A 12,672-nucleotide genomic window follows, 5' to 3' on the forward strand; every position below is an offset into this window, starting at 1 on the left:
AACCAGATGCCATGGATTACAGGAAACATCCGCATTGAGCTAAAGGGTAGAGCTGCCGCTTTCAAGGAGCGGGACTCTAACCCGGACGCTTATAAGAAATCCCGCTATGCCCTCCGACGAACCATCAAACAGGCAAAGAGTCAATACAGGACTAAGATTGAATCGTACTACACCGGCTCTGACGCTGTCGGATGTGGCAGGGCTTGAAAACTATTACAGACTACAAAGGGAAGCACAGCTGCGAGCTGTCCAATGACAGCTGCTACTCTGTTAATTATTTATGCATAGTCACTTTAACTCTACCCACATGTACATATTACTTCAACTACCTCAACTAGCCGGTGCCCCCGCACATTGACTCTGCACCGGTACCCCCCTGTAGTAGCCTCCCTACTGTTTATTTTATTTTACTTCTGCTCTTTTTTTCTCAACACTTTTTTGTTGTTGTTTTATTTTACTTTTTTATTAAAAATAAATGCACTGTTGGTTAAGGGCTGTAAGTAAGCATTTCACTGTAATGTCTGCACCTGTTGTATTCGGCGCATGTGGCCAATAAAATTTGATTTGATCAACTCAACTCGCCGTGTTTGGAGGAGGAGGAATGCTGCCTATGACCCCAAGAACACCATCCCCACCGTCAAACTTGGAGGTGGAAACATTTTTTTATTTTTTTTTATTTCACCTTTATTTAACCAGGTAAGCCAGTTGAGAACAGGTTCTCATTTACAACTGCGACCTGGCCAAGATAAAGCAAAGTAGTGCAATAAAAACAACACAGAGTTACATATGGGGTAAAGAAAAAAAACATAAAGTCAGAAAATACAACAGAAAATATATATACAGTGTGTGCAAATGTAGCAAGTTATGGAGGTAAGGCAATAAATGGGCTATAGTGCAGAATAATTACAATAGTATTAACACTGGAATGCAAGATGTGCAAGAGATTATGTGCAAATAGAGATACTGGGGTGCAAAAGAGCAAATTAAATAACAATATAGGGATGAGGTAGTTGGGTGGGCTAATTTCAGATGGGCTGTGTACAGGTGCAGTGATCGGTGGGGTGCTCTGACAACTGATGCTTAAAGTTATTGGGGAGATAAGAGTCTCCAGCTTCAGAGATTTTGCAATTCGTTCCAGTCATTGGCAGCAGAGAACTGGAAGGGAATGGCGGCCAAAGGAGGTGTTGGCTTTGGGAATGACCAGTGAGATATACCTGCTGGAGCGCAGACTACGGGTGGGTGCTGCTATGGTGACCAATGAGCTAAGATAGGGCGGGGATTTGCCTAGCAGTGATTTATAGATGGCCTGGAGCCAGTGGGTTTGACGACGAACATGTAGTGAGGACCAGCCAACAAGAGCGTACAGGTCACAGTGGTGGATAGTGTATGGGGCTTTGGAGACAAAACGGATGGCACTGTGATAGACTACATCCAATTTGCTGAGTAGAGTGTTGGAGGCTATTTTGTAAATGACATCGCGAAGTCAAGGATCGGTAGAGATAGTCAGTTTTACGAGGCATGTTTGGCAGCATGAGTGAAGGAGGCTTTGTTGCGAAATAGGAAGCCGATTCTAGATTTAACTTTGGATTGGAGATTCTTAATGTGAGTCTGGAAGTTGAGTTTACAGTCTAACCAGACACCTAGATATTTGTAGTTGTCCACATACTCTAGGTCAGACCCGTCGAGTGGTGATTCTAGTCGGGTGGGCGGGTGCTAGCAGCGTTCGATTGAAAAGCATGCATTTAGTTTTACTAGTGTTTAAGAGCAGTTGAAGGCTACTGAAGGATTGTTGTATGGCATTGAAGCTCGTTTTGGAGGTTTGTTAACACAGTGTCCAATGAAGGGCCAGATGTATACAAAATGGTGTCGTCTCGGAGGTGGATCTGAGAGTCACCAGCAGCAAGAGCGACATCATTGATATACACGGAGAAAAGTGTCGGCCCAAGAATTGAACCCTGTGGCACCCCCCACAGAGACTGCCATAGGTCCAGACAACAGGCCCTCAGATTTGACACACTGAACTCTATCTGAGAAGTAGTTGGTGAACCAGGCGAGGCAGTCATTTGAGAAACCAAGGCTATTTAGTCTGCCAATAAGAATGCGGTGGTTGACAGAGTCGAAAGCCTTGGCCAGGTCGATGAAGACGGCTGCACAGTACTGTCTATTATCAATCGCGGTTATAATATCGTTTAGGAACTTGAGCGTGGCTGAAGTGCACCCGTGACCAGCTCGGAAACCGGATTGCATAGCGGAGAAGGTCGGTGGTATTCGAAATGGTCGATGATCTGTTTGTTAACTTGGCTTTCGAATACTTTCGAAAGGCAGGGCAGGATGGATATAGGTCTGTAGCAGTTTGGATCTAGAGTGTCACCCCCTTTGAAGAGGGGGATGACCGCGGCAGCTTTCCAATCTCTGGGGATCTCAGACGTTAAGAAAGAGAGGTTGAACAGACTAGTAATAGGGGGTTGCGACAATTTTGGCGGCTAGTTTTAGGAAGAAAGGGTCCAGATTGTCTAGCCCAGCTGATTTGTAGGGGTCCAGATTTTGCAGTGCTTTCAAAACATCAACTGTCTGAATTTGTGTGAAGGAGAAGCGGGGGGCATGGGCAAGTTGCAGCAGAGGGTGCAGAGTTGGTGGCCGGGTTAGTGGTAGCCAGATGGAAAGCATGGCCAGCTGTAGCAAATGCTTGTTGAAATTCTCGATTATTGTAGATTTATCGGTGGTGATAGTGTTTCCCTAGCCTCAGTGCAGTGGGCAGCTGGGAGGAAGTGCTCTTATTCTCCATGGACTTTACAGTGTCCCAAAACTTTTTGGAGTTAGTGCTACAGGATGCAAATTTCTGTTTGAAAAAGTTAGCCTTTGCTTTCCTGACTGCTTGTGTATATTGGTTCCTAACTTCCCTGAAAAGTTGCATATCGCGGGGGCTATTTTATGCTAATGCTGTACGCCACAGGATGTTTTTGTCCATCGTCCCATTATGCTTTGGGGGTCTTTTTCTGCTAAGGGGACAGGACAACTTCACCGCATCAAAGGGACGATGGACGGGGCCATGTATCGTCAAATCTTGGTGAGAACCTACTTCCCCTCAGCCAGGGCTTTGAAAATGGGTTGTGGATGGGTATTCCAGCATGACAATGACCCAAAACACATGGCCAAGGCAACAAAGGAGTGGCTCAAGAAGAAGCACATTAAGGTCCTGGAGTGGCCTAGCCAGTCTCCAGACCTTAATCCCATAGAAAATCTGTGGAGGGAGCTGAAGGTTCGAGTTGCCAAACGTCAGCCTCGAAACCTTAATGACTTGGAGAAGATCTGCAAAGAGGAGTGGGACAAAATCCCTCCTGAGATGTGTGCAAACCTGATGGCTAACTACAGGGTAGAGCAGACATTTCCATATGTTTTTGTTAGCTGCTTGTGCGACATAACTCCACCAGTCCTACCGATAATATAATTTACGAAGATTATACCTTTTTTTAAACATTTTGTAAAAAAAATAAGGTTTTTTATCAATTAGTATATTTCAGTTTAACCACAATATTTGTTGCATTATTTGTTCTGTCGTTTCTGGAGGATTAAATTGAAATTGCAACCAACATTCTATGGCTTGTTTTAGAAATAGTGATATTTGGGAGATTATTTCCTTTTCAAATAACTTAAAGTGAGAGGTTGTAATCTGAATAAAGGGAAAAAGGCCATTCTTGAACATTGGGTGAGACAATCTTACTAATTTACTAGAGAACCAATTCAGATTTAAGTATAACTTTTGTATGACTGAAGCTTTTAGTGATAGGTCTAATGCTTTAATATTTAATAATTTCTGTCCTCCGAATTCATATTCATTATATAAATAGGCCCGTTTAATTTTGTCTGGCTTGCCGTTCCAAATAAAATTGAATATTTTTTTCTCATATAATTTAAAAAACTGTTCACTAGGCATAGGCAAGACCATAAGCAAATAGGTAAACTGGGATAATACTAAAGAGTTAATCAGAGTGATTTTTCCACAAATAGACAGGTATTTACCTTTCCATGGTAGCAAGATCTTATCTATTTTTGTTAACTTTCTATTAAAATGTATTGGAGTGAGATCACTTATTTCCTTTGGGATATGTATTCCGAGTATATCCACATCACCATCAGACCATTTTATTGGTAAACTACATGGTAATGTAAAAATTGTATTTTTTTGTGATCCAATACGTAATATAGTACATTTATCATAATTTGGTTGTAATCCAGAGAGGTTAGAAAATGGATCTAGATCCTCTATGAGGCTGTGGAGGGATTCAAGTTGTGGATTTAAAAAGAAAACATGACTCATCAGCGTACAATGACACCTTTGTTTTTAAGCCCTGGATTTCTAATCCCTTGATGTTATTGTTGGATCTGATTTGAATAGCTAACATCTCAATGGCAATAATAAATAGATATGCCGATAGTGGACAACCTTGTTTTACTCCTCTTGACAGTTTAAAACTTTCTGAGAAATAGCCATTATTTACTATTTTACACCTAGGGTTCCTATACATGATTTTAACCCAATTTATAAGAGATTCTCCAAAATTGAAATGCTCCAGGCATTTATATATAACTTCCAGTCGAACTTTATCAAATGCCTTTTCGAAGTCTGCTATGAATAGCAGGCCTGGTTTCCCAGATTTTTCATAATGTTCTATTGTTTCCAGTACTTGCCTTGTATTATCTCCAATGTATCGTCCATGTAAAAAACCTGTCTGATTAGAATGAATAATATCCGACAATACCTTTTTTAATTCTATGCGCTATACATTTTGCTAGAATTTTTGCATCACAACACTGAAGTGTAAGGGGCCTCCAATTTATTTAATAGGCTTGATCTTTATATTTTCCACTTGTATCCTGTTTCAGTAATAATGAGATCAGACCTTCTTCTTGAGTGTCTGATAATCTACCATTTACATAGGAGTGGTTAAAACATGCTAATAACGGTCCTCTGAGTATGTCAAAAAAAGCTTTGGCATACCTCGACTGGTATGCCATCCAACCTGGAGTTTTCCCGGACTTAAAGTCTTTAATTGCATCCAGAAGTTCCTCCTCTGTAATTTCACCTTCACATGAGTCTTTCTGCATGGCTGTTAATTTTACATTATCAATAAAAAAAAAGTTATCTACAATTTCCTTCAGTTAGAGGAGATGGAGGCGACTGAAACGAAAACATATGCTTAAAGTACTTTGTTTCCTCCTTCAAAATATAATTTGGTGTATCATGGGTAATTTGTAACCAGTTTCGATAAATTATTTTTGGTAGCATTCCTATGTTGAAGATAAAAAAATAATTTGGTGCATTTTTCCCCATATTCCATCCAGTTTGCTTTATTTTTATAATATACAGTGGGGGAAAAAAAGTATTTAGTCAGCCACCAATTGTGCAAGTTCTCCCACTTAAAAAGATGAGAGAGGCCTGTAATTTTCAGCATAGCTACACGTCAACTATGACAGACAAAATGAGAAAAACAATTCCAGAAAATCACATTGTAGGATTTTTTTATGAATTTATTTGCAAATTATGGTGGAAAATAAGTATTTGGTCAATAACAAAAGTTTCTCAATACTTTGTTATATACCCTTTGTTGGCAATGACACAGGTCAAACGTTTTCTGTAAGTCTTCACAAGGTTTTCACACACTGTTGCTGGTATTTTTGGCCCATTCCTCCATGCAGATCTCTCCAGAGCAGTGATGTTTTGGGGCTGTCGCTGGGCAACACAGACTTTCAACTCCCCTCCAAAGATTTTCTATGGGGTTGAGATCTGGAGACTGGCTAAGCCACTCCAGGACCTTGAAATGCTTCTTACGAAGCCACTCCTTCGTTGCCCGGGCGGTGTGTTTGGGATCATTGTCATGCTGAAAGACCCAGCCACGTTTCATCTTCAATGCCCTTGCTGATGGAAGGAGGTTTTCACTCAAAATCTCACGATACATGGCCCCATTCATTCTTTCCTTTACACGGATCAGTCGCCCTGGTCCCTTTGCAGAAAAAACAGCCCCCAAAGCATGATGTTTCCACCCCCATGCTTCACAGTAGGTATGAGTGTTCTTTGGATGCAACTCAGCATTCTTTGTCCTCCAAACACGACGAGTTGAGTTTTTACCCAAAAGTTATATTTTGGTTTCATCTGACCATATGACATTCTCCCAATCCTCTTCTGGATCATCCAAATGCACTCTAGCAAATTTCAGACGGGCCTGGACATGTACTGGCTTAAGCAGGGGGACACGTCTGGCACTGCAGGATTTGAGTCCCTGGCAGCGTAGTGTGTTACTGATGGTAGGCTTTGTTACTTTGGTCCCAGTTCTCTGCAGGTCATTCACTGGGTCCCCCCCGTTGTGGTTCTGGAATTTTTTGCTCACCGTTCTTGTGATCATTTTGACCCCACGGGGTGAGATCTTCGTGGAGCCCCAGATCAAGGGAGATTATCAGTGGTCTTGTATGTCTTCCATTTCCTAATAATTGCTCCCACAGTTGATTTCTTCAAACCAAGCTGCGTACCTGATTGCAGATTCAGTCTTCCCAGCCTGGTGCAGGTCTAACAATTTTGTTTCTGGTGTCCTTTGACAGCTCTTTGGTCTTGGCCATAGTGGAGTTTGGAGTGTGACTGTTTGAGGTTGTGGACAGGTGTCTTTTATACTGATAACAAGTTCAAACAGGTGCCATTAATACAGGTAACAGTGGAGGACAGAGGAGCCTCTTAAAGAAGAAGTTACAGGTCTTTGAGAGCCAGAAATCTTGCTTGTTTGTAGGTGACCAAATACTTATTTTCCACCATAATTTGCAAATAAATTCATAAAAAATCCTACAATGTGATTTTCTGGATTTTTTTTCTTAATTTGTCTGTCATAGTTGACGTGTACCTATGATGAAAATTACAGGCCTCTCTCATCTTTTTAATTGGGAGAACTTGCACAATTGGTGGCTGACTAAATACTTTTTTCCCCCACTGTATTACACTTGATCTTTCTTGAATAAGTGTTCCATTTATTTTTGTTTTTCCTCTGATTTATTCTGAGCCTCATGGTGTAGTCTTTGTGTCGCGGAACATTTGGTTGTCAATATACAGTTTATCGACTACGAGAGCAACACGCTTCCCTTTTTTAATCTATTTTTCTTGAAGATTTGGGACAGAACTTTGCGCCGTTCTGCAATCTCCCTCGGGAACTGATCATTCATGCCTTTTTTCGTGCCAGCAAGTATTTTACCCAGGCTTTTAACCATTACTTTATCCTTAAAGAAAGTACATTTGGCAACGATTGGACGCTCAAATCTCTGTCCCCTTTGTCCGAAACGGGGTTTACACATTCGAGTTCGATTTTATCGAGTAGGATTTGAAAGCGCTGTAAGTAAGAAGTCCTTCACAATTATTTCGGTAACCTCTCCTTTTTCTTGGATACCCGTAGTACTAGATTTTCTCTCATCGATCTAGTCTGCATGTCTAGTAAGGCTTCTCTCAGAAAGTTGTTCTCCTTTTTAAGTTCCTTAACGTCCGTTTCTATCTTAGTGACTTTCCCTTTTAGTATCGTTCTCCATTATCGCAGCTTTTTCGGTCACTCATTTCAAGACTCGCCTTCAACTCCTTTACATGCTTACTGACCAACTCTAGTATGCCCAGTTTGTCATTTATCGACTTCAACAGATCGCTTCCACACTTACCAGCCCCAGTGGTGAAAAAGCATAAATCATCTGTATCAGTCGAGGAGTGGGTTTTCTATTGGAGATTGATTCTCCTCGTTTATCCTCCGTCATGTTTGAGTGTTGCTTGTTGTTGTAATATTTGTCTACATTTCTCTAGCCTTATTATCTGTTTTGTGATTATTATCCAGATGTAATGTTATTACCCACGAGTATATGAAGTGCTAATATTTAGTCTAATTTACAGAAATTGAATGTTACGTTTTGATCTTGAGATGATTCACACCGCTGTGTGTTCAATAATCCATCTTGTTCTCTCTGTCCTGTTGTTGTTGTATTCGCTACGTGTTGTTGTTGTTGTTGTTGTTTTTGTATTCACCCCAGGCCGAGGGAGATTGGACAGTTATTTTTGTGTTTCTTCCATTTTCCGAATAATCGCACTCCAACCGTTGTCACCTTCTCACCAAAGCTGCTTGGCGGTTTTTCCCGCCTCAACGGTTTCCCCATGTGTATCAAGAATGGTCCATCACCCAAAGGACATCCATCCAACTTGGGAAGCATTGGAGTCAACATGAGCCAGCATCCCTGTGGAACGCTTTCTACCAGACACCGGGAGACACATTCACCAGCGCAATAACCCTAAAACACAAAGCTAAATATAGTTGCTTACCAAGACGACATTGATTGTTCTCGAGTGGCCCCTAGTTACAGTTTTGACTTAGTGCCTTAGGGAAAGTATTCAGACACCTTGACTTTTTTTTCAAATTTTGTTACGTTACAGCCATTTTCTAAAGTGGATGAAATTGTGTTTTTCTCACACAAATAAAAATCTGTTTTTTTTTATGTTGCAAAAAAACAAAAAAACTGAAATATCACATTTCCATAAGTATTCAGACCCTTTATTTACTCAGTACTTTGTTGTTTCTCCCATTCTTTTCTGCAGATCCTCTCAAGCTCTGTCAGGTTGGATGTGGAGCGTTGCTTGCACAGCTTATTTTTAGGTCTCTCCAGAGATGTTAGATCGGGTTCAAGTCCGGGCTCTGGCTGGGCCACTCAAGGACATTCAGAGACTTGTCCCGAAGCCACTCCTGCGATGTCTTGGCTGTGTGCTTAGGGTCGATTGTCCTGTTGGAAGGGTGAACCTTCGACCCCAGTCTGAGGTCCTGAGAGCTATGGAGTAGGATTTCATCAAGGATCTCTCTGAACGTTGCTCCGTTCCATCTTTTCCTCGATCCTGACTAGTCTCCCAGTCCCTGCCGCTGAAAAACATCCCACAGCATGATGCCTGCCACCACCACGCCCTTCACCGTAGGCATGGAGCCAGGTTTCTTCCAGAGCGTGACGCTTGGCATTCAGGCCAAAGAATTGTAACACAACAAAATGTGGAATAAATCAAGGGGTATGAATACTTTCTGAAGGCACAGCTTCCATTTCTGCTCAGTAGTAACAGACTCAAACTAGAGGAATAGAAGGAACAGTATGGGCTTGAGACACCGAAATGTGATTACAGAGGCACACAACTCCCTCGATGTGTGATTAGAGGCACAACAACTCCCTCGATGTGTGATTACAGAGGGGGCACACAACTGAACAGGAGGCTCACAATCGGCGCGTGGGATTACAGAGGCACACAACTCCTCGACGTGTGTGTGGCACCCATATAGGGCTGGGCGATATGGCCTAAAAATCAGATCTCTATATTTTTTTCAGACTTACGTGCGATTCACGATAAATATCTCGATTCTCTTCATGTTTTCAATAAATAAGCTTTGTAGTACAATTAATGTTCAAATGCACCGCATTTCAAACCGCCAGCAATAATCTAATGAATTCAGGGCTTGTGGAAATTATACCTAGGCTAAATATAAGCTATCTGCAAACATTAGACCCACTAATTATGTAATTATTTTATCAGAATAGTTCAACCTGCTTTTTTTTTTGCAATAATCACTGATCTGTTCAAGTCTGTCTATGAAAATGCCCTTGTTTGTTGTTACAGCTATAACCAGAACCATCCATAATGCACATTCAGTCAGTAATGACTAACTTCTAGCAGGCATTAACCCATAGAGCATTTAACACGGGTCTCATCAACAATCTCAAGCCCACGTGCTAGTGATTGATAGTGCCAATCTCTACATTTCAAGTTTAGCCAACTTTGGATCTATTTGCTAGCTAACAAGGTTGAACAGTTGAATTGTTATGAACACACCCTTCTGTCCCGTCTCCAACTGTTTGAAACATCACGTTTATCCTGTCCACTTTGTTCAGCTGTTGAAATCAAGTTGCCTACTTTATTTCTCAGAATGAGAACAGGTTGCCAATACCTTATATAAATGTTGTTTTCACGATTATTGCACACATTTATAAAACATAGACTAGACAGCTGGTATAACAGTCTTTGGCTACAACATGCTGCTAGACAGTACCCCAATGCCGGGCGCGACAAACTGAAGCATTCATTTCCCAGAATCAATGTTCCCGTTTTAGTAGTGTCCTGCTCTGCGCGCAATTTGATAGGTGAGACATTAAAAGGGGTATGGTTAGAAAGGTTAACTTCCCCTCTATTACAGTCAAATAATGTCTCAATGAGTTTGTGTCCATATGACCGATTCTGTTGGACCAAACCTCAAATGCAAATAGTAAGGACAAAGGCTATTTTAGGCTTAGGGGGTTAGGTTGAGGTTAAGTGGGGTTGAGAGGTTAAGGTTGAGGGTTAAGGTTGAGGGTTAAGGTTGAGGGTTTGAAGGTTGAGGGTTGGGGTTAGGTGAGGGTTAGGTTAGGGGTTAAGGTTACAGTTAGGGGTTAAGGTTGAGGGTTAAGGGTTAGGGGTTAAGGTTGAGGTTAAGGTTACAGTTAGGGGTTAGGTTGAGGTTAAGGTTAGGAGTTAGGTTGAGGAGTTAGGTTGAGGTTACTAGGTTAAGGTTAGGGGTTAAGGTTGAGGGTTAAGGTTACAGTTAGGGGTTAGGTTGAGGTTAAAGGTTAGGGGTTGGTTGAGGTTAAGGTTGAGGGTTAAGGTTGAGGGTTAAGGTTGAGGGTTAGGGTTGAGGGTTAGGGTTGAGTTAGGTTAGGGTTAAGGTTACAGTTAGGGGTTAAGGTTGAGGGTTAGGGTTAAGGTTGAGGTTAAGGTTACAGTTAGGGGTTAGGTTGAGGGTTAGAAGGTTAGGGGTTAAGGTTGAGGTTAGGTTGAGGTTAAGGGTTAAGGTTGAGAGGTTAAGGTTGAGGGTTAAGGTTGAGGGGTTAAGGTTACAGTTAGGGGTTAGGTTGAGGGTTAAGGTTAGGGGTTAAGGTTGAGGGTTAAGTTAGGGGTTAAGGTTGAGGGGTTAAGGTTGGGGGTTAAGGTTGAGGTTAAGGTTGAGGGTTAAGGTTGAGGGGTTACAAGGTTGAGGGTTAAGGTTGAGGGTTAGGGTTGAGGGAGGGTTGAAGGGTTAGTTGGGTTAAGGTTACAGTTGGGGGTTAAGGTTGAGGTTAGGGGGTTAAGGTTGAGGGTTAAGGTTACAGTTAGGGGGTTAGGTTGAGGTTAAGGTTAGGGGTTAAGGTTGAGGGTTAGGTTGAGGGTTAAGGTTGAGGGTTAAGGTTGAGGGTTAAGGCGTTGAGGGTTAAGGTTACAGTTAGGTTAGGTTGGAGGGTTGGAAGGTTAGGGTTAAGGTTGAGGGGGTTAAGGTTAGGGTTAAGGTTGAGGGGTTAAGGTTGGGGGGTTAAGGTTGGGTTAAGGTTGAGGGTTAAGGTGAGGGTTAAGGTTGAGGTTAAGGTTGAGGGTTAGGGTGGGGTTAGGTTAGGGTTAAGGTTACAGTTAGGTTAAGGTTGAGGGTTAAGGTTACAGTTAAAGGGGTTAGGTTGAGGGTTACGGTTAGTTAAAGTTAGGTTATTGTTTAGGGAAAATAGGATTTTGAATGGGAAATACATTTTAGGTCCCCACAAGGATAACAAAACATGCTGTGAGTGTTTGTGTGTGTGTTTACGCCCAGCTTTCCTCTCAGGAGGGGTTGCTCGCTCAACGTGACCTGATCCTCCTCTGATCACTGCTCCACAGCTGGCATGGGACTTAAGGGACAGGGGTAGCAATGGATTCTCAGAGCAGACTCTGGTAAAGAGGTAAGGCCAGGTAATGGATCTCAGACACTGGTGAAAGAGGTAAGGCCAGAGTAATGGATCTCAGACACTGGTGAAGAGGTAAAGGCCAGAGTAATGGATCTCAGACACTGGTGAAGAGGTAAAGGCGCTGAGTAATGGATCTCAGACACTGGTGAAAAGAGGTAAGGCCAGAGGGAATGGATCTCAGACACTGGTGAAGAGGTAAGGCCGGAGTAATAGATATTGCTAGAAGACACTGGTGAAGAGGTACAATCTTAGAAAAAAAGGTGCTATCTAAAAGTGATTTTCAGCTGTACCCATAGAACAGTGGTCACCCAACTGAGGTCGACTGGTTGATCTTCAAGGCAGTCCCTAGTCAATCAACAAACATTTCCTGTAGAAAAGCCGACCATTAAAGGCTTGTGTTCCTTTTAAAAATAAAATATTTGTGCTTCACTGTTGGCGGTAGGTGCACTTGATTCGAAGCTGGGCACCGGGTAAGCAAAGTGTTCCCATTTTTAACCATTTCATTTTGTCTGAAAAGAGAAAACTCCACCAACCCGGCGGACTGGGAGATCTGTGGCTAAATTGAGCGCCGCCTACATGGGCTGGCCAATTGGATAGCTCAAATGACCCACGCCTACAGAGCTTCCACGACCGCCAAGCCACAGCAATAGTTTAATACTAGCCTAATGTAATAGTTTAATACTAGCCTATGTACAATAGTTTAATACCAGCCTATGTAATAGTTTAATACTAGCCTATGTAATAGTTTAATACCAGCCTATGCTAATAGTTTAATACCAGCCTATGTAATAGTTTAATACCAGCCTATGTAATAGTTTAATACCAGCCTATGTAATAGTTGAATACTAGCCTATGTAATAGTTTAATACCAGCCTATGTAATAGTTTAATACCAGCCTATGTAATAGTT

This window comes from Coregonus clupeaformis, unplaced genomic scaffold (assembly GCF_020615455.1).
Source record: "Coregonus clupeaformis isolate EN_2021a unplaced genomic scaffold, ASM2061545v1 scaf3564, whole genome shotgun sequence".
NCBI classification, from domain to species: domain Eukaryota; kingdom Metazoa; phylum Chordata; class Actinopteri; order Salmoniformes; family Salmonidae; genus Coregonus; species Coregonus clupeaformis.